The sequence below is a fragment of the Lissotriton vulgaris genome, chromosome 12, assembly GCF_964263255.1.
Source record: "Lissotriton vulgaris chromosome 12, aLisVul1.2, whole genome shotgun sequence".
In the NCBI taxonomy this organism is placed as follows: Eukaryota; Metazoa; Chordata; class Amphibia; order Caudata; family Salamandridae; genus Lissotriton; species Lissotriton vulgaris.
In genome coordinates this window covers 242,805,801-242,828,568 of record NC_141700.1, presented here as the reverse complement: position 1 = coordinate 242,828,568, position 22,768 = coordinate 242,805,801, and the positions used below count along the sequence as shown (strand labels likewise).

General features: G+C 45.3%; 1 protein-coding gene across 1 annotated transcript in view; it reads left to right on the top strand.

Moving 5' to 3' along the window:
* The window catches only part of LOC147673861 (uncharacterized), a 1,240,526-nt gene that overhangs the window by 1,074,498 nt on the left and 143,260 nt on the right, over positions 1–22,768 (top strand). The gene's annotated exons all lie outside the window — the stretch shown is intronic.

Here is a 22,768-nt window from a genome sequence, read left to right as displayed (position 1 = left end):
TCCCATGGGTCCTCTGGCATATAATTTAGTAGTTCCCCACTCCTATGCTCCAGCTCCCTTTATGCCTTTAATGCTGGCTCCGACGCCGCCTTGGCATTACTCGGCGCCGCCGAGGTCGTCAACGCGATACCGCCGTCGCCGGCTCCAAGTCGACCTTGAGAACGGCGCCCTGGGCCTTCGGATTCGATCTTGACATCGATACCGGCTCCGTCGGAGTCGTTCACGGATCCAACGGCGCGGCTGTTGAAAGAGAGATCCAGAAGGGATGCTCAGCGCCTTATAGAGGAGCAAAGATATAGAGAAGCTGAGGCTGAGATGGAAGAAGGTGAGCTTCAGGAGGACTGTTTTGAAGATCTAGGAGAAGCCAGTGGTTTGGAGCTTTCTCCTGATTGGGAGCTGTCATTTGTGCCGGATGCTCCTTCAAAGGATGTTACGCCATACCACATGGTCATGAGGAAGGCTGCAGAACTTTTAAATTTTACTTTGCCTACAGTGGAATATAAATCCAATCTCTTGACTGAGGTCCTCCATTACCCAAGTTCTGTTATCGAACCGTTGCTTCCCTTTAATGAAGCATTAACTGAACCTATTTTGGAGGTTTGGAGCAAGCCTCTTAAAGCTCCTGCAGTGGCTAAAAGTGTTGCAAGGAGGTATAGAGTTGCACCTGGGGATCCTGAGTTTTTATCCTCGCATCCTTTGCCTGAAAGACTGGTTATTCAGACAGCCTGTTCAAAAAAGACTGTGGGTGCATTCCCTCAAGTGCCTGGGGATAAGGAATCCAAGAAACAGGATCAGACTGCGAAGAAGTCTTTCTCTTCGGCAAGTATGGCTTTAAAATCGACTAATGCCACTTTGCTTTTGGGGAGATATATACATGCCCTGATGGACTCAGTACAGCTGTTGGCTCCTAAAATTCCTGAGGACAGCAGGAAGGATTTTAATGAGGTATTGGCCGATGCACAGGCGGCTGCTCGCCAACTGATTCAGAGTGGGCTAGACACTGCTGATTCAGTTGCTTGCATCATGGGAACGGTTGTTGCCTCTAGAAGGGCTGACTGGCTGAAGTCATCTGACTTTTCTGCGGATGTTCAGGCTGCGCTGTTGGATTTGCCTTTTGATGGTGTTGGACTTTTTGATAAAAAAGCTGATGCAGCTTTGGAAAGATTTAAGGACAGTAGGGCTACTGCCAAATCTTTGGGGCTGCAGACCAGAGGTTCATCAACTAAAAGGTATAGAGGTTTTGGACCTTCTTCTTTTCGTCCCTACCGTCAAGTTCAACAGCAGCAGCAGCAACAGCAAAATCCGCTGTATAAGTCATACAGGGGTAAGCAAAGACCTCGTCCTCAGGGACGTCAAGCCTCCTCCTCCACCACCTCTTCCAATCCCCCAGCCACAGAAAAGCAGCCCTAGATTTGCCATTCTGGATCATGCGGGTCCTGTATGGGGTCTGCTTACCTATTTTCTACGGGATTGGGAATCGGTTACATCAGATCTTTGGGTCCTCAATCTCGTAGAAAATGGGTATGCTCTTCCCTTTCGGGAATTCCCTACGAATTACCCTCCTTGCCAAGGTTTTTGCACTGAGGAACACCAGTTACTCCTGCATGCGGAAGTCCAGACACTGTTAAGAAAGGGTGCGATAGAGATGGTTCCAGAGCAGGAAAGCTGTCAGGGATGCTACTCCCGGTATTTCCTGATACTCAAGAAGGATAGCAGACTTCGTCCAATCCTGGATCTCAGGATCGTGAACCTTTACCTAAAACAGGAGATGTTCGAGATGCTCACCCTTGCACAGGTTCTTCAGGTGCTGATGGAAGAAGACTGGATGGTGTCAATAGACTTGCAGGATACATATTTTCACATCCCTATCCTGCAGTCACACAGGAAGTATCTCCGTTTTACGGTAGGATCGCAACATTACCAGTTTGTGGTTCTACCGTTTGGTCTTACTACTGCACCTCGAGTCTTCACCAAGGTGATGGCTGTGGTGGCAGCACATCTCAGAAGATCAGGGATACCGGTATTCCCGTATCTGGACGATTGGCTGATCAAAGCAGAATCTCCAGGGAAGGTGCTCCATCATCTGCAAGTGACAACTCAGTTGTTGTACAAGTTGGGTTTTTCGATAAATGTGCCCAAATCTCACCTTGTGCCCTCCCTACGCAACCTGTTCATAGTTGCGGTACTGGATACAACTGTGTGTCGTGTATTCCCTCCTCCTCAAAGGATTCGCAACATACAGGAGTTGATTCCTTTATTTTTTAATGGAGCAGTCTTTCCAGTCCTGAAGGTCCTTCGCCTGCTCTTTCTGATGGCTTCTTGCATTCTGTTGGTGAACAATGCACGCTGGCACATGAGGGCACTCCAGTGGTGCCTCTGCAGGCAGTGATATCAACACAACAGAGATCTCAGGGAGTCTTTGAGGATCTCCAGAGAAACTGCTGCGGATCTAACTTGGTGGGGAATGGAAAGCAACCTGTCTCAAGGGAAGCCCTTTCAACTGCCTCCGGCTGTGGCCATGGTGATAACGGATGCATCCACTCTAGGGTGGGGTGCTCATCTGGGGGATCTGGAGGTCAAGGGTCTTTGGTCTCCAGAGGAAAGGTTGCTTCACATCAACCTTCTGGAATTGCGGGCGATACGTTTGGCACTCAAGGCCTTACTCCCTTCCCTTCGCGGTCGGTCGGTTCAAATCCTGACGGACAACACCACCGCAATGTAGTATGTCAACATACAGGGAGGAGTAGGGTCGCAGTGTCTCTGCAGAGAGGCTCTGCGTCTCTGGTCCTGGGTTCAGGACCATCAGATTTGTCTGATGGCAAATCATCTGGCCGGAGTTCTGAACGTTCGTGCAGACAGTCTCAGTCGGCAGTTCTCAGCCGACCACGAGTGGAGGCTCCATCCGGAGGAAGTTCGTCACATCTTTCGGACGTGGGGAACTCCTCAGGTGGACCTGTTCGCCACTCACGAGAATGCTCACTGCCCGTCATTCTGCAGTCTCCAGTATCCGATGCAGGGAGCTTTGGGGGACACGTTTCAGTTGAGTTGGGACTCAAGACTCCTTTACCCATTTCCTCCCATACCCTTTATTCCTCGGGTTCTGAGGAAGATTCGCCAAGACTGGGCCCAAGTCATATTGGTCGCCCCGGATTGGCCAAGAAGGGTGTGGTACACATATCTTCTCCACCTCTCCTCGTGCCCGCCGCTCCGTCTCCCTTTCAGGGCAGATCTCCTCTCTCAGATGGAGGGGCATGTTCTACACCCCCACCTCCAGACCTTACACCTTCATGCCTGGAGATTGAATGGGGCAACCTGAATTCCTTTTCTCTCCCACCTGATGTGGTGGATGTCATTCGGCCAGGCGTGACTCCACCAAATCTATCTATTCATACAGATGGTCTAAATTTGTCACTTAGTGTGGAGAGAAATCTGTTGACCCATTTAAGGCTCGTTTATCTGATATACTAAATTTGCTCTTTCTTTGGCGCAGCAAGGGTTTGCTGTTGCCACTGTCAAGGGTTATCTTTCGGCTTTATCAGCTTTTCTTTGTTTGCCGGATCAGTCATCATTGTTCAAATCTCCTGTGGTTTTAAGATTTTTGAAGCGCCTTACAAATAAATTTCCTCCTACTCCCTTTATTGTGCCTCAATGGGACTTAAATCTAGTGCTTACTTTCCTGATGGGTTCTCCTTTCGAACCTTTGCACAGGTGTCCCTTGAGACTTTTGTCTTTTAAGACGGTTTTCCTGGTTGCTATTACCTCGGCAAGAAGGGTAAGTGAGCTTCAAGCTCTTAGTTCGAAGCCCCCATTCTTGACCATTCATGCTGAACGAATGGTTCTTAGGACCAGGGCTGCTTTTCTGCCCAAGGTGGTGACTCCCTTCCATCTAGGACAGTCTATTACCCTCCCTACCTTCTATCCTCCCCCTCACCCTTCCAAGGAGGAGGAGCGCATTCACCGTCTGGACCCTAAGAGGGCGGTGAGCTTTTACCTTGATAGAACAAAAGACTATCGAGTGGATGACCAGCTCTTTGTTGGATTTGCTGGCTGCAAGAAAGGAAAAGCTGTGCACAAGCGTACACTCTGAAGATGGATCATACTTTGCATCAAGATGTAAATGTAAATTGATACTTGTATAGCGCACAACTCACCCGCAAGGGTCTCAAGGCGCTTGTACGAATACCGCTGTGGAACCCATCCTGGCTTTCCCTGTGAGGCGTCCACTCCTGGGCACCCCCAAGGTGGAGGCCAGGCATCCTTAGCGTTGTGGGGGCTGTTGTGGAGATTAAGCAAGCTATTGCCCAAAGTTGCAGAGTGGGACTCCATGATTGGAATAGGCACCGAGGCGAGAATTATCAGGTCCGTGGAATTTTGAGCCCAAGACCCACCGAGGTGGGAATTGAACCCTGCTCCCGGGCTAGACCTCTGCATCAGGGTCTGCCGCTCTAACCATTGAGCCACACTTCTCCACACTTCTGCTACTCCCTGGCGGGTAAGGAACCTCCAGAGGGTATAAGGGCTCATTCTACTAGAGCAAAGTCTTCAACATCTGCTTTGTCTAGGGGTGTGCCTGTAGAGGATATTTGTAGAGCGGCAACTTGGGCCTCCCTCCACACATTCGCGAAACATTACTGCTTGGATTCCGAGGTGAGGAGGGACAGCCACTTTGCGCGTTCTGTCCTCCAGGATTTTCTGGTATAGGAGAGTGGACACCCTCCTCCGGGAGTGGGGACTGCTGTGGGACTCTAATCACAAGGTGAGGAATCCACTGGCAGATGTATCTATCAGAAGAACAAGTTACTTACCTTTGGTAACGCTTTTTCTGGTAGTTACAGTATCTGCCTGTGGATTCCTCACATGCCCAGCCGCCTCCCCGTTGTCCACTCTTGTATACCTTAGATAATGGCAATGTTTTAATGTATATATGTTATTCTCAAAAGTAGTGTTTTATTCTACTTGAATTACTGCATTGTCTTTACACTGTGTGTGTTATCTTGACTATTGTATACTGTGTATATATCTACTGTTGTCAGTCCGTCCGTGTATCTAGAAGGCACGGAAAAAAGGGCGGAACTGACGTCATCACGCCGGCGTGGGCCTATTATGGTGTCGGTGACGTCAGCGGAGTCACGTGTGATGTCGTGCCTCTGTGACGTCGTCCACGTCGGCGCGAAGCTACAAAAAAAGAATTTCCGAATGTTGCTGACGCAAGGGGATATTCACAAGGTGAGGAATCCAGAGGCAGACACTGTATCTACCAGAAAAAGCGTTACCGAAGGTAAGTAACTTGTTCTTTGTGTTCATATTTGCTTAACCTTGTTTTCTTTCGTCATAATTTTGAAATAAGTGATTAGTCATTCATATCTCAGTTATAAAAGGGTAATGAAAAATTGTTGTTGTTAAGAGGCTCTTCTTTGTAATTGTTTATGGCACTCTAGGCTGTTCTAGGTATGAGGCTGAATAGCTCCCTTCTGCAGATCCCTTGGCAAGAGTATTGCTCTATTGGTCTGCCCTCCCTCTGACTTTCTGATCTGTTATGATGCACACATGTATCATAACAGATGCACACAATATTGCTTCTAAACGATTATTAATACACCCAAACTCACCTCAAGTCACTTCTACTACCTTGATCAACCACATAATGGGGTCACAGGAATGTCCCTGGGCCTGTGCATCCATGAGAGGATGGTGGGGGACCTTTGTTATTATCAAGTCTCTATACAGATACAAATCATGTTACCTGTTAAGAATTCTTCCTACGTTGTCCATTTCATCCCTTATGAAATGTGGGCAGTACAGAGAGAAACAGAAGGCGGAATACTGCTCTCATCCTTTCCTAGATGTGTGTACTCAGGGATCTGTCTTTTCTCTACAGCCAACGCCATGGTGATCCACTGACTCATAGACATTTCCAGCCTATGTAACACTGCCAATTATACTGTCTTGTGTGGGTATATATAGAGATATTTGGTTGAATATGGGCCATAATCTAGTAGCAGAGCCCCCATGCTTAAACCTCACCTTTCCAGAAAGAATCTCTAAATAATAATGTTCTATATTATCAGGCCAGATTCTTTCTACAAAGTTATCTGCAAATTCCTGCCTCACCTACTCTCCAGCAAACATACTCTCTAATTAATACACCCACTCATCGGCCATCTCAGCAATTCACACTCACTCATTTACTAACTGACTAATTTGTTCACTCGCTACTGCAAATTAATTCCCAGATATGCCTATTCACTTGTTGACGTCCACTCATTTACCAACTCATTGAGCCATTCATTCATTTACTCTCACATCCACTGACTCACTCATGCACTGATTCTCAGACTCATGCTGTCACACATTTCTTTATTTACACTCTCTTGTGCACTTATTTAGCAATTCAGTTATTCAGTCACAGCTTTACTCACTTACTCGCACTGAATAAACTAACCCAAGAATGCTCTCATGTAGTCCTCCCACAAAGCAAATAATCTACCTTTCCCTTACTTGCATATTAAGCCACTCACTCACAAATTTACTCCCTCATTTTCAATGATTTACTCACTCTGACAGTAAACTATTAATTTACTGCTCAGTATACTCACTCACTCATCCAGCCATTCACTCACTCATATAACCTGACCCACGGAAAAACCATAGGTTCTGCGAAGGGAAAGGAAATATTTTCCTATAATTTATTTTAATCTAATGTGTTCGTTTATGACTTTTGCTGTCATTCAAGAAGTACTGACCAGCAGTGAACTAACTTTTCTGTGGTGATCCTTTCATGGTTCCGGTGTCAATTTAAAAGACATTAGAAGTAGTGGATTTGGCACTTGAATTGTTTGCAGAGTATAGGGCATATTTTACAGTTCCAATGGCACAGAGACTATTGCTGATTTGGCTTTGTCGTGGGATTAATAGTGCTGAGAAGCTGAGCATACTTCTCGGAGGCCCCTGAGCAGCTGGCCAGTATACATTAAATCGGCCATATCATCAGAGTGGCCACCGGAGTAGCTGGTCCTTCTAAGTGAGAGGGTGATTAGCCGCATGCTACATCACTGATCCAGCTAGTGGCCTCTTGCAGTTATTGCACCTCAATAAACTTCTGCTCTTTGGTACTGCACTTCCAGCTGATTTAGCAAGAAAGGTATAACGAGGCGTGTCCAGCGCTCAACTATGATGGCTGCCTGAAGCTCTCGCACCAGAAGATCAAGCGTTCCTTTCGCGGTTTATGGGTAACAAGTGGCCCAGAGGGTGGCTAACCTTGATGTCACTCATTCGGGCTGAAATTCTGGCTGATGATGTCACTGCTACCCCTCTCTATTTTCATCCAGAAACATCAGGTCACCGGATCTTTGACACGAAGACCAGACACTAAAACATGGCTGCTGCCATGTATTTCCTGATTTCTGCTCGATTCACTGGATGTTAACCAGGATTTTTGCATAGTGGGGCCATCGATTTCAACATATCCCTCCCCTAACTGTGCTGAGGCTATTTCTGTTTTGCATGCAGCGTTCTCCAAGTCTTTTGAAGGGAAGGTCTGGCAGCATGATTGAAGACAAAATGACGACTGATACTTCTACATTTCTCATGTAAACTCAACTCTTGCCTGCTACCCTATTTGATGGCATCAGAATTAAAAAGTGGTGGTTTGAATTAGTGTTCATCTTTCTCTTGTGACTAATATAGATCATATCATTACTGCCCCTCACCTTTCTCCAGCTGGGCATAAAACGGCATATGTCATTTGTTGGCCAACCATATTTCACCTTCATATTCCCATTGAACTTTAACAACTGCTGTTGCAACTGCTATCCTTCTGCACAGAAATCTCTCTGAAATAATCTTTTGAGGGTCCCTTACGTCACTACCTTACTCCCCACCTGCCTGTGTGCCATCATCTGGGGTAATTAAAATACATAGCCAAAGGCAGAGATAAATACATGAAAGACACTAAAGACATAATAACAGTCCGGAAAAGACCCAAATCAGACACTCCTTTAAAATCTGAAGCTGGTCAATCTGCAAACATTGAACCCATTCTACAACAACTCACAGCTCTGCATGATGTGGCACAAAGCACAAAAACGAACACAGATCTTTTGCAAACCAATATTCAGGGCTTAAGGAACGAGTTCATGTAAATGTAACGACTCAGTGTGCTCCAAACTAGCTTCTCTCTCATTGGAAGTTATGGACCTGGAAAATTGCAACAGAAAAAGAAACCTAAGAATATTTGGTTTGTTGGAAGGATTCGCGGATGCAGCCAACTTTTTTATGGAATTCCTTGAATCATGGATTCCAACCACATTGAACTTTTCTTTTTCCAAGGACTTTGAGATTGAGAGAGCTCACAGGATTCCCTCAAGTAAAGTCCCCTGATTCATCCAGGAGTAAAAAACAACTAAGGGCCATTATCTTCACACCCTTAAGATACCAGCATACAAAGGAGATTTGCAAGTATATGAATAAACGATATATAACCTGGGAACGAGTTAAACTTGGTGTTGCTCAGGACTACATGAAAGACACCATTTTTTTTTTTTTTTTTGGTGTTAGACATTTATTTCACATTGCCACAGAGGTAAAATACAGTCGCATCGCCTACAACCTGATGAGGCCGGCTGGACATGTTGTTGGTATCTCCAATTTTGACTCTGTTCATACACGGCCCATCAGCCGACAACCGTAGGTCCGGCGGCGTTTTCGTGACATGATTATCATGCATGTTATTCGACAATGTTACATTCTGATATAGTTGCGTTCTCGGTCTTACGCTTTATTTATTACATATGTAACCTCAACAACCTAGAGGAAAAATTTAACAAAACCCCTAAAACTTAAAGCACTGTGTCACAGCATTCTCCCCCCTCCATCACACTTCAAATAAGCACATGTAGCAGCAGGTGGCCAGGTTCAGTTCTGCACCATTGGCGTCTCATTGTCAGAAGCAATCATTAGCAGATATTGTCTAAAGGGTGCCCAATAGTCTCTGGGGCGTGAACCTGCTGGCAGCTCCTCCTCGTATGTGGCCAATGTATCTCTGCAATATGTCAAGTCCTCCAGCCAGTTTTTCACCTTGGGCTTCAATTTACTACTCCAGTGTAACAATACCCTCCTTTTCGCCATTAGCAGGGCAATTACACACAGTTTTCGCCTTTGCGCCTTCAGTTGCGGCACTATTCCTAACAAGCAGATTTTGGCCGTGCATTGTAAAGTTGCCCCCAATATGGCATTAATGGTCTGTATCACTCGTTCCCAATACTGCGCCACCGAATTACAGTGCCATGCTAAATGCATAAAGTCCGCATTTTCCTGGCCACATCTTGTGCAGTTAGAGTTATCCCTTAAGCCATACCTGTGGAGTCTGTGAGATGTGTGATACATGTGATGTAGGTATTTATAGTGGATGAGCCTGAGATTGCCGTTCGGTGTCAGCATCCCCGTCAGTATACATGTAGTCTCCCATTCCTCTTCTGTGAGGGTCTCAGCCAGCGCTGTGCACCATTTCTCCCTGGCCCTTGCAGTGTTTCCCCCTATGTTTGTTTGTGCGCTGTTGTATAATCTGGACACCAGGTGAGAGGCCGAGGGTGTGGTGAGTACCAGTTGTAAAGGGGCTAGCGTCTGCGGTTCGTCCGGGAATGTCGGAAAGTGTTCTCTCATTGCCCTTTGTAATCTGTAGTAGTTGAAACTAAACAGCAACGTCGGGTTTCGGATGTAGTCTAGTTTGTCTAGCGTTATGAATTGTCAGTCTCTGTATAAATCTCCTAGTTTGTCTATGCCAGCGTGTTTTAGGAGGTCTATTCCAACCTGTTCTTGTGCGACAGATATAGCCGGGTGGTGTGCTAGTGGGAGTGCTGGTGCGTAAAGTGGTGCGCTATGTGCCATCTTGCTCAATAGCCTCCATGCTTCGATCGTGGTGTTTACCGGGTTGATGTCATGGTCGTGTAATCTGGGTCGTTTATGTGGCAATATACTCGTCAGTGGGATTGGATCTGCATCACCTTTTTCCACTGCTACATGTGTTAGGAAAGGTATCTCGTGGAACCAGTAATGTGCAAACTGCGCCTGGGCACAGAGATAATAGAGGTAGATATCTGGGACCTTAAAGCCTCCTTTAGCGTACGGTAGCATCATTGTCTGTAAATCTAACCTTGCTTGTTTTCCCGCCCAGATTAAGGACAACATAAGGGATTTTATGTTGCGGAACACCTCTGCTGGGGGCTTGATAGGAATGTTGTTGAACAAGTACAGAAATTTAGGTAGCAGCACCATTTTCACTATGGCGAGTCTATCAGCCAGGGACAGCGGCAGCCCAACCCACCTCTTGATCTTATCCTCTAGTGTGGATATAGCTCTCCCGTAGTTGGTGCGGATGACCAGCTCCGGGTCCCTGTGGAACCATATTCCCAAGTATCTTGTGGGTTCGTCTTGCCATTCCAGAGGGTAGTCCAGAGCAGTAGGCTGGGTACCATCCGTTAATGGCAGCACAAGGGATTTGGTCCAATTAATCTGTAGTCCCGAGTATTGGCCAAATTTAAGATATTCCCGCAGCAGCGGGTTAAGATGTTGTTCTGGAGTTTTTACGTAAAGGACCATGTCATCAGCGTATAATGCTATGTGTATGGGACGAGTTGGGAGCTGAATGGCTGAGTAGTGATGATGTTGTCTGATTTTACAAGCCAATGGCTCAAGTATGAGTGCAAACAGCATTGGTGATAGTGGGCAACCCTGCCTGGTGCCGCGTCTGATTGCTATCGGGTCCGAAAGATGTTTATTTATCCTGATGCGTGCCATCAGGTCTGTGTACAGCATCGTTATCCAACCTATGTACAATGGCGGGAATCCCATTCGTACCAGTACTGCGTGGAGAAAGGGCCAGTCGATCGTGTCGAACGCTTTGGCCGCGTCTAGTAAGACAGCTACCGCCTTTATGTCCGGGGCCAAGTAGTGCGCCAGGGCAAACAGAGTGCGGGTATTGTGCGTGGTCGATCTGTCTGGTATGAACCCAGCTTGGTCAGGCCTAATCAGCAGCGGCATGAGCGGCTTCAGTCTGTCAGCTAGTATGCTCGCTAGTATTTTAGTATCTACAATGATCAGCGAGAGAGGGCGGTAAGAATCGCATTGTTCTTCGTCCTTGCCTGGTTTTAGTAATGCAATGATTAGCGCCTCTCTCATCGATGCTGGCAGTGTTTGTGCTTCGTGGGCGGCCTCATAGAGCCTCACTAGATGTGGTGCCAGTTTGTCGGCGAACGCTTTGTAAAATTCTATTACGAAGCCATCTGGCCCCGGAGCTTTGCCAGTTGGGAGTCGTCTAATGGTATCTACGACCTCCTGTGGTGTAATAGGTCGCGCTAAGTATTCTCTGTGACCGTCCGCCAACCACGCTAGCTCCACATCAGCCATGTAGGCCAACAGTTCTTCTTGCGGTATTAGTGGTCGTGCCTCATATAGCGCCCCATATGTGCCCATGAACTCTCCCATTATAGTCTTGATATTATGTGTGCGTGCGCCTGCCTTAGTTTTTATCGCCGTGACGTGCTGCGGTGCCCTGCCTGTACATATCTTTTCGGCCAGGGCCCTACCAGGTCTTCCCCCCTCTCCGTACCTTCTGGCCGTTGTCCGTTTAAATATGTATTTTAGTTCATCCTCTGCAAATTTGTGATGTTCTGACAATAACGCCCTAATGTCACTCAACAGTGCAGTATCACCAGTCTGTGTGTATCGCTGTTCCAGCTCTTGTATCGCCTCCTCCCGCCTCTGTAATTGCTGGTGTATGTCCTTTAAAATGCCAGAGGTTGTACTGATGCATACGCCACGTATTGTTGCCTTGAAGGCTTCCCACAGGAGGCACGGGTCCTCCGTCGTGGGAGAATTTAGCTCGAAATAGTCCGTGATCGCTTGTAGGATGGTGTCAACATACAGCGGATCACGCAAGGTTTGTGCATTAAACCTTCACACGTACGGTGGCGAGACATAGTTAGGGATTTGTAGCTTTAAGAGCACCGGGCTGTGATCCGAAAGTGTCCTGGGGAGGTGTGTGATAGTCACTACCCATGCTATGATATCCTGCGTGCCTAACCAAAAGTCTAACCTGGACCAACTTCTATTGGCCGCATTAATGTGCGTCGCTGCTTGTTCCCCAGGGTGTGATATCCTCCACATGTCGCCCAGGTGTAGGTCAGTCATCGCATCTAGTAGCATCGCCCTTGCTTTTACATGTGGTTCCAGTGTGTGTAGTGCTCTATCATGCCCATCGTGTAGCGAGACGTTAAAGTCCCCTCCCCAGATGATATTTTCTGCCCGTATATCCGTTAGTTTGTGCCATAACATTTCATAGAAGGAGGAGTCGTCTACGTTTGGGCCATATACATTTACTAGAACCACTTGCTGCTGTCTCACCTTTCCCACCACTGCTACGTACCTTCCCTCAGTGTCTTTGTGCGTTTCCGAAATCTGAAAATGGGTTCCTTTCTTTATCAGGATACTGACACCCCTTGAATATGTCGAGTAGTTCGAGCTAGTGGTGGACTCTGCCCACTTATCGCCCAGCTTTGATGCGCTAGTAGGTGCCAGGTGCGTTTCTTGTAGAAAGGCCACATCTACTTTGAGTCTGTCAAAATACGCAAACATTTGCCTTATCTTTTTTGGAGTGCCTAGGCCGCGTATATTCCATGTTAAAAAATGTAGTGTATCAGGGCCTGCCATTACAGTATACCTGGTGGTAGCTTCTCCGCGGCAGTTCCGCCTAGCTCAGCAAGTCCACAGGCTGACAGTCCTAGGTCATGTGTGTGCTGTGGTTCTCTGGTAAGGAGTTTGTTCATAACAGCATCATTACAGGTAATGAATGAGGTAGCAATGCCTCTCAGACACAGTGCATTCATGTGAACAGTTCCCAACTCCCCCTCCCCCCTCCTCCCACTTCAGCGCCCAAACTGTGCCAAAGCCATTCCCTTAGTAACTTCAAACCTATGTCATAACTGAAATTGGGGTACGCCCGCCTGGGGGTGTCGCCGATAGCACACATCTCCATCCACATGGTGGATGTGGACGGGTGCGTACTACATCAATACTGTTGTCAAGTTCTTCCCTTCCCCTACCCTTCTTGTCTTATGCATTTAAACAGATCCCCTCCCCCTCCAACGGCCTTTCCTCGATGCAGGCAGTTGCAGGCTGTGTGCCTCCCTGCTCCCATGTTGGCCCACCTTTACAGACACCTTCTCAGTTCAGGGGTGTGCTGGTTCAGGTCCCACAGTTTGCTGCCTATGCACCCTGATTAATCCTCCCCACGGGTCATGTACAGTTGCCCAGCATCTATGAGCGCCAATTGTACTCACTGTTCAACAGCCATGTTCGTCATCATCGTAACTACATTGGTTAGTCACCCCTGTTCCGCAATGGAGTTCAATCTGCTGCGCAATGTCTACGGTAACGTCCGCAGGCCCCAGCTATCCGTGCAGTAGTAACCTACTGTTCCATGTGACTCCGCCGTTAATGTAGTTAGTCGTTATCGCTCATTCTGTCCTCTCTTTCCCTGTCTTTTCGGCGTTTTCCAAGTTTTTTGACGTAGTCCTGTGCCGCCTGCACTGTCGGTAGAATCACCGGTTTGCCCTCCGTTAAAATTTTGAGTTTCGCGGGGTAGAGCATCGCATATCCAACTTCCATTTCCCGGAGTTTCTTTTTGACTGCAGCAAACTCTTTCCGCGCCATTTGCACCGCCATGGTGTGGTCAGGATAGAACTCCAAGGTGTTTCCCTGATAGGTGACTGTGCCTTTTTCTCTTGCAAGTCTGAGTATGGTGTCCCTATCTCTGTAGTTTAGGAGGCGGGCAATGATCATCCGAGGGGTGGCTCCCGGTTTTGGGGTGGGGGCCAGAGAGCGGTGTGCACGCTCGACCAAGAACACTTCCGAAAAGCTCCCGGTCCCAAATATGTCCTTCAGCATTGTCTCCACATAAGTCTCCATCTTGCCAGTGTTTGTGGACTCCGGCAGACCCGAGATGCGCACGTTATTGCGGCGAGACCTCGCCTCCTGGTACTCCACCTTCGCTCTCAGGGTCTCCAGGGTCTTTTTTTCGATGTTACTGCACGCTTTCGTTGTGTCCCTGGACTGATCTTCGACCGTGGAGATCCTTTGCTCTGCTTCCACCAGCCGCTACTCGTGGTTTTTTAATTTCGCTGTCATAGTGTCCACCCTCAACACGACATTATCCATCTTGTTGTTCATTTACTGCAAGCTTTGTTGGATGGCCCTTAGCACCGTTTCCATATTGGCGCCGTCTCCCAGTTCTTGCTCCCCGTCTGCTTCCTGAGCTGGCCCAGTTTTGGTCGTCTGCTTCCTGGTTTCGAAGGGCAGCTTCGACTGCTGCTTATCGGGTTTCCCCATCCCTCTGGGAGTCGCAGTTGGGCGACTAAGACGTGTTCCTGGGCTTGTCGGGCCGTGGGCGCTGCCGCTGTCCGTTTACGTCGCTGTAGAGTGCCTATCGCCCCCGGAGCCGCGGGCCTATGCATTGGACCATCCTACATGAAAGACACCATCCTCAGCAGAAAGGGTGTTTAGCTCTTAGACATCAACTCAGATCACTCTCCATTCAACACTTCTTTGTGGGTCCATCACGTTTCAGAATCATCTTCAACGACAAACCCAGAATTTTCTTCAAGATATCAAGCATTTAAATATGGTCCACTAAGTAACACAGTGTGTGAGTTTGACTTGTGCCACTAAATCATTGGCCTCTTTACTCATCTTGCCCTACCCTCATTTAGGGCTGTGACTGTCTAATATTTACGCTCTCCTGATACGTTCATTAATCATCTCCTAACAACTGAAGTTCATGGTTTTATAATTTCGCTTTTTTGTACTAGTCTAGATATTTTGTTTGTTACTTCATTATCCTTATGATCAACATGTTTTTCTAGTGTGTGCCTCAAGAGACCATTGTCACCATATTATATTTGTCTCTTTATTGTAGTTCAGATATAGCAATATTGCTCCCATTTTCTCTGTAGAGTAGATGTCAAAGTTAGGAAAGAAACTGTTCATTAGTGTTTACTGTTAAGCTCATTTACATGTAGTATTCTATTTATAACCTCCATCTGTTTCCTAAAAGCATTATAATTGTCATATTAGGAGGCTGTCTTGTGGTGCTCTTGTTCTAGTTTGTTTGTAATGATGGGTGGGTTAGTGAGCTCTAGCTTTAAAGGAGTTTGGTAGGTGGGTTTATGTTTCATTTAGCATGTAACTCTTTCTATTTTTCCCTGTTTCTTTTTTTATCTCTGCTTCTACCATTCGCTCTTTGGTTAGGATTACTGCATGTTAATGTCCGTCTGATAACTTTATGTGGCAAAATTGGCTTGCATACCGATCACTTTATGGGGCAAAATTGGCTTGCATACCGATACATTCAATTCTGTGGGTGCCATCTATGCACACTCTTAGTCCATTTTATTGGCATATTTTTGCTCCTTATGGGACACCTTAGACAGCATAGCATACTAACCTTTCACTATCGGAGACATGTGTACTAATGTTTTACAAACTTTAAAATACTTTCCCTCAACACTGAGGGCCTTAACCATCCGGCCAAAAGGAAAAAGATAACTGATTACTGTCATCAAGAAAATGGTGCCATCATATTATTGCAAGAAACAAAATTGGTGTTGGCATACTCCTTAAAACGTAGATATAACTGGATATGTTATGTTATGTTAAATTGGTACTTATAGAGCGAGCAACTACTCAGTAAGAGTGTCCCGGCGCTAAAAGACCTCAGGGCAGAACTGTCACTGTTACTATAGGCAAGACAGGGCTATTGATGAAATAGCCAGGTTTTCAGCTGCTTCCTAAAGGTAAGCAAATCATGCACCCGTCTGAGTGACATAGGCAGACAGCTCCACAGACGGGCCGCCTGAACTTGAGAGGAGCAGCCGCCCATACAGGCATGGGAGAACTTGGGGGCAATTGGCTTCTGCTGAAAGGAAGACCTCAAGATTCTACCAGGGATATAGAACTGCACTCTCTTTCTGATATAAAGGGCGCCAGTATCATGTAGAGCTTTAAAAGCCAAGACCAAAGCTTTAAAACGAAATCTCTTTCGAACAGGAAGCCAGTGCAAAGCTTTTATGTGAGTACAGACCCGCACTCGGGGTCCCAACATGAGAATCGCCCTGGCCACTGCATTCTGGATTACCTAAAGTCTATTCAGTAGGTATTCCGGGAGACCTAGGTACAATACGTTAATGTAATCCAGCCTAGAGACAATGAGAGCCTGGACTACTGTCTTCCTGTGAGTGATTGATAGTAAGGGGAGAAACTTCTTTAGTACTCTTAGGAGGCTAAAGCAGGAACCGGCTACTGTCTGAATCTGAGCTTTCATAGATAGAGTGTCATCAAGCTTGACCCCCAGGTTCTTAACTGTATTAACTGATGTTACAGGGGCTGACATGTCTAAAGGCCACCATTGACACCATACGTCACAGGATGAAGAATCAAAGAAGATTATCTCAGATTTCTTAGGGTTGCACTTTAATTGTTTCAGCTATAGTCAGGTGAACACCCCTGTCAAGACCTTGTAAATCTCCTCACCCCTAAACTCCTCACCCTTGTCACATGTACACAAGAGTTGAGTATCATCTGCGTACAAAATAAATGTTGCGCTGTATGACTCAGCCAAGGGAGCAAGGGGGGCCATAAATAAATAAAAAATTGTTGGGTTCCAAATCGAGCCCTGAGGAACACCCACCTTCATGGGGGGAATGGGGGCAGCAAAAGGCGGAGACCAAGACACTTGATGCCTGTACTCCAGAAAGGAGGAGAACCACTTGAGTACCATGCCACCAAGGCCCGCACTCTTGAACTCTCTGCAGGAGCCAGTCATGGGGCACGGTGTCAAAAGCCGCGGAGAGGTCCAGCAAAATCAGCACTGCTTTGGCTCCTGTATCTAATTTCGCCTTTATAACCCCAGAGACTTCAAGCAAGGCCGTCTCTGTGCTAAAATTAGTTCTTAACGCACTGGCTGTGATGGAGCAAATGGTTAGTTTCCACATATTCTGTGGTAACTAAGTTCACATACTTCTCAAGGACTTTGGAGAAAAAGGTAGTAGTGATATTGACCTATTGTTTGATGCCACCATGGGGTCTGCAGAGGGTTTTTTCTAACTGTGGGAGGATTTTTGCATTTTTCCAACTGGCCGGCACCTGGCCGTTATTCAGCGAGGCATTGAGGATCATATTGGCGGCTGGATTAATGATCGCTTCTACAGATGACAGCACTTTGGCTGGACAGGGGTCAGAGGGAGAGCCAGACTTGAGGGATTTCATATTCTCCAAAGGAATATGGGGAAACTGTGTGAGGGATGGACCTGTCTCAGAGGTTACGGAAGGTGGAGGGCCTATGTTCACTCCTATGGCTAGGGCGGATAAGTGATAAGTGATTGTTTTTGTCTACATGCATATTACAAGAAAAATGGCGTTATAACATTGATTTCGAAATCATCTAACATTTCAGATATTTTACACAAACAGTACAAATAGGCAGATTGGTAATTATTCTAGCAAAAATAAAGAGAAATAACGTTTTATATTATGAATATATACGCTCCAGAAAACGATGACCCTGATCTCTGGTCTTCTCTCAATAAAACCATTCCAGACCTCCCACAACATTACAGTATAATATAATATGGTGATGTTAATCTCCCAATAGATAGCACTCCTGGCCCCCTATCACAGGTAAACTTCAGGCCCAATAGATCACAAGCTCATCCTCTGAAGCTCTGTAAAATGCACTATCTAATAGATATATGGAGGATGCATAACCCTACTGGTTGTGAATATACATTTTAATGACACCCACATTATTCCTTCTCTAGAATTAATTATCTTTTAGTGGAGGATCGTGTTCTCCAACAATCAGATTCCCTTCAAATAGACCTTCTTGTGACCATGCATGCATCTCATTAGACTTGCACTTCAGAGTTTTTACTCAATCATCGAAACAATGGCAAATTAATGATTTGATTATAATGGACAAAGCAGTGAAATCCTCCATCTAAACTGATAGTGCATACTAGCTACACGAAAATACCATAAATGAGACTCCCCAGAATTGTCTTAAATATGAATACAATAAAATATTAAACACTTAGGGCCAGATGTAGGTCGCCAATTACCGGTCGATAACGGCCAATTTCGGCCGTTACCGACCGGTAATTGGTTTTTGAGATGTAGGGGGCCCGAATGTTACCAAATCTGTAAATTTACCGATTCGGTAAATTTACAGATTTGGTAAAATACTGACTCGGTATAATTACCGAATCGGTAATTCGAGATGTAGCTGGCACTTCAAAGAGTGCCACAGGCCCTTTAGGAGTCGGTATTTACCACCCAATCCTATTGGGTGGTAAAATACCGAATTCCAATGTATATGCACATCTGTGCATGTACACCTATGCCATGTGACACACAGACATGCCCTTAGGGCATGTATGTGTGCCACATGGCACACAAGCCTGCGATTGGGGTGCTACAGGGTGTCAAAGTGACACCCCGTTCCCCCTGCCAGGATTCGGTATTTACCGATTCGGTAAATACCGATTCGGTATTTCCCATTGATTCATATGGGCTTCAAGGCCCATAGGAATCAATGGGAAATACCGATTCGGTAAATACCGAATCTTACAGAATCGGTAATTGAAAAATAAAAATTACCTACATCTGCCTACTTCCAATTTACCTACTCTTAAATACCGATTCGGTATGATTCGGTATTTATGAGTAGGTAAATCGGAATTACCTACATCTGGCCCTAAGGGCCAGATGTAGGTCGCCTAATACCGGTCGGTAACGGACGAAATTACCGAATTTCGGCCGTTACCGACCGGTATTGGCATTTTTTAAGGATTCTGTATTTTACCGACTCTGTAATTTAAGGATTCTGTAAAATACCGAATTCTTAACATACCGATTCGGTAAAATACCGAATCCAGGATGTAGGAAGCACTCAAGTTAGTGCATTCCTCAGTTAAGGATTCATTATTTACCACCAACTAGAAGTTGGTGGTAAATAATGAAAACCCTTGAAAAAGCATTTTTATTGCTTTTCCAACAGTGCCATGTTGCAGACATACATGCCCTTAGGGCATGTATGTCTGCAACATGTGCACCCATGCACAATTGAGGGGTGCAACAGGGTGTCAAAGTGACACCCTGCCACCCTTCAATGTTTCCCCCAATTACCGAATCAGTATTTACCGATTCGGTAATTGACATTCATTCCTATGGGCCTCCAGACCCATAGGAAAGAATGGCAATTACTGAATCGGTAAATACCGAAACTTACCGATTCGGTAAAATTACCTAGATCCCATTTCCTGTTCTTAAATACCGAATCGGTATGATTCGGTATTTAAGAATCGGTAATCTGGGATTACCTACATCTGGCCCCTAAGCTCACAAATGGGTTAAGGTGACATCAGCTGAATTGTTTTTCAAAAAGAGTAAAGCTGGTCGGTACCTTGCTAGTTACTAAATCAGCAATATCTGCTATCAATACCTTGCTAGTTACTAAATCAGCAATACCTGCTGTCAAGAATACAAAAGTTTAAAATGTCACTTTGACAACAGATATTTTGGAATCCTTTCGAGATTTTATTGAAACTTTATACATACCAAATACTCAAATTGGCTCTAATCTTTGTGAAGAATTCTTAAACAAATTCCCCTTGCCTATTCTAGATGCTAAATCCAGAAACATTCTCAACAAACCTATAGAGCAAGACGAAATGTTCAAAGCTATACCTGCTATAAAACTAGGAAAGTCTATTATACGAGAACCACACTCCACAAGCTCCATAGGGCGGAGCACCCAAACTGTCTTCGAGGATGTGGGGATGAAGGCACTTTCATTCACACTGTCTGGGAATGCCCGATTATCGTAGATTACTGGCGGCAGGTGCTACGCACCATTTCCCAGACAATTAATTAACTTAAGATGTTTTCCATACTAGGGAAATTGATCACACAGTGGTTCCCTAAATTCATAACCCGGTGAGGTAGACTGGAAACAAATAAAATGATGCTGACTCCTCTAGTGAACTTCTCTGCCAGCATTCTTCCCTTTATATTTTCACAAAACGTTTACAAATCGATTGACTAAATCTTACTGGAGTTCCTATGAAAAAAAACCAAAATCTAGAAATTCTCAAGAAACTTAGAATGGGCAAAAAGGATGGTGGAGTTAAATTCCTAGATTACCTTCGATATCAATAGTTTTTTTCTGGGTAGGCAAGGTGTTTGGTGGTTCGTTACAGCCACTTCTAATGTACCTACATGGCTACCTACAGGAAGAGACTTGTCAGCACTTCTCCTGCTATGCGCATTCTTACCAATACATATTATTAAATGACTCATCATACCACACTCATTATTTATTATACACAACACATTAGAATCTCTGTATGCTATAGACAGGGAACTTCTCCAAAAACTATGCAAATCTGAGTTGGCTTCCCTATGGTTCAACAAACAGATCACAAAAGATGGACAAGATGATTCTGGAGTGAGTGGGCATCCAAAGGTATTTTCTTACTGGAAGATCTCAGCACTAAAGACTATCCCAGAACTTTTGCCGACCTGCAGCGCAAATACTAACTATCCAATCTAGTCTTCTACTCTTTTTCAAGAATAAAATCCACAATCAGTAAGTTAGACCCCACCATTCTCTTGCTCTTTCACACCTTATAGGTAATTATAGAAAACTGACCACATAGCTTCCAAAATAATAAATGTCCTTATGACCTCTTACACTCGAGAGACAAGGTTCAACGCCAACGCTTGTCTTTAATGTACGATTTGATGCAGGTGTCTCTTCTTCTGAATGGCCTAAGATTTGGAGTTCCTTCTTTACAGGAAAACTCACCTCAGCTCTCTTACAAATGAGGTTATCGATTATACATACTGTATACTGGACACCTATGAAACTTAACTGATTGAGACTCTCTAACTAGAATCTCTGTTGGAACTGTAACCTTGCCACTGGGGACACTACTCACATGTTTTATCACTGCAAATATTTTCATCCCCTTTGGCAGAAAACAGAACAGACGATTTGGAAGATTTTTAATATATACTTTGTCTCAGATTCTCCAACGGCAATATTTGGTATATATGCCTCCTCGCAATCAGACATTCTTTCCATCACCTATACCCAACTCATTGAACTTTTACTAGCCATAGACACTAAACCGAGGATTCTTTCTGGATGGAGGAGTTCTTCTAATATTTCCTTCCACACCTGGTGGACTTGGATATGCTTCATCAGAAGCACGGACAACAATTGCTTTAGGAGATCTCACTCCCTATCATAGTCTAGAAGATTATGGGATGCTTTGGACAGCTACCTGCAGAAAATCACCCCCCCCCCCATAGAATCCTTTCGATTCCACACTTAACTATCTCTAGACTGAGAATTGGGGTCTATCGTTGGTATGCCCTCAATCATGTGTTTTCTTTTCCTAAAGTGTTCTCATACGTTATGTATTAAACAGATATATGTTCTCTTTTTTCTCTCTTTCTTTTTCTACTCATCCCTTCCTAGTTTTATCATTAAGAAACTCATTTTCTATTCTTAACTAGTACATGAGGGTACATACACATTTTGCTGCTGATTGGTTTCATTTTCGCTGATTTTTGTTAACCATACGATGATAATTTGCATATATTGTGATAGACATTCTTAATGTGATTATATTATTCTTTTGTAAATTCTTTTCTTTAAAACACTTTGTCAGTATCGCCAACACACATTTTAGTACACGTTAGATGTATTGCTTGGTATATACAAACTTTACTGTGATGCTGTATTAGGAATATCTTTTCTCAAGAAAAAAATTAAGTTCTAAAGTACTTGCCATGTGAACTACACATAATGTATGTGAATGTACATAAACGAATGCAAACTATTGACTAATGAGACGCAGTGTTTCAATATAACTTTAACAGGTGTATAAGGAAAGCAAACATAAACAGTGGTGGCCAGGAAGATGGCATCGTCTATTCTGTGTTGTATGGTTTGGAGTGAAATAAGAGCTGAGGATGAAAGGCCCCGGGATCTTCTTACCGTCCAGTGATTGACGGTGGCTAACAAGCAACAATCGCATAGTCTGTCTCAGTCAGTCTGTGCAGCAGGGCACCTCGTGATGGGCTGCACCACTCTACATCTTCCTTCTTCTCTATGCCTTGGGATAGGTGCAGTGAGGGTGCATGTGGGCACTGCCAGAGAAGAGACCAGACTTGAAAGAGAAGCCGCATCTTCCAAGAGTGCTTCAGCATCTTTCTGTGCCCTGGACAGTCACCACACGGCTCTGGGCAAGCCACACCATGCGTGCTCAATGTAAGGAACGGCCAGTGCTGACAGCAAAGCTGCATTGTGTGTGAATGTATGTTGCAGGGGCCTCGTGCCTTCCTGGGGCACATATTGTGGTAACATTAGGCTGCATTGTCTTTCTTCTCTTTTTACCTTGGGTTGTGTGTGCTGCATCAGTTGCGCACCAATGCCAGTGAGAAGCCCAGTAGCAGCAGCAGCTTCCAGAATTATTAGAATTGTCCCGCACCATGCAGCTCACCGGAAGCCACATAATTGGCCACTGTGTTTAAGACAGAACTTGCTACCCCACTGCCTTGTGTGTGAGCGAATGGTGCCATGGCAGGAATTGATGATGTGGTATGTGCAAACTACAGGAACATGCATGGGAGGGACAGGGCTGGTCAGCAT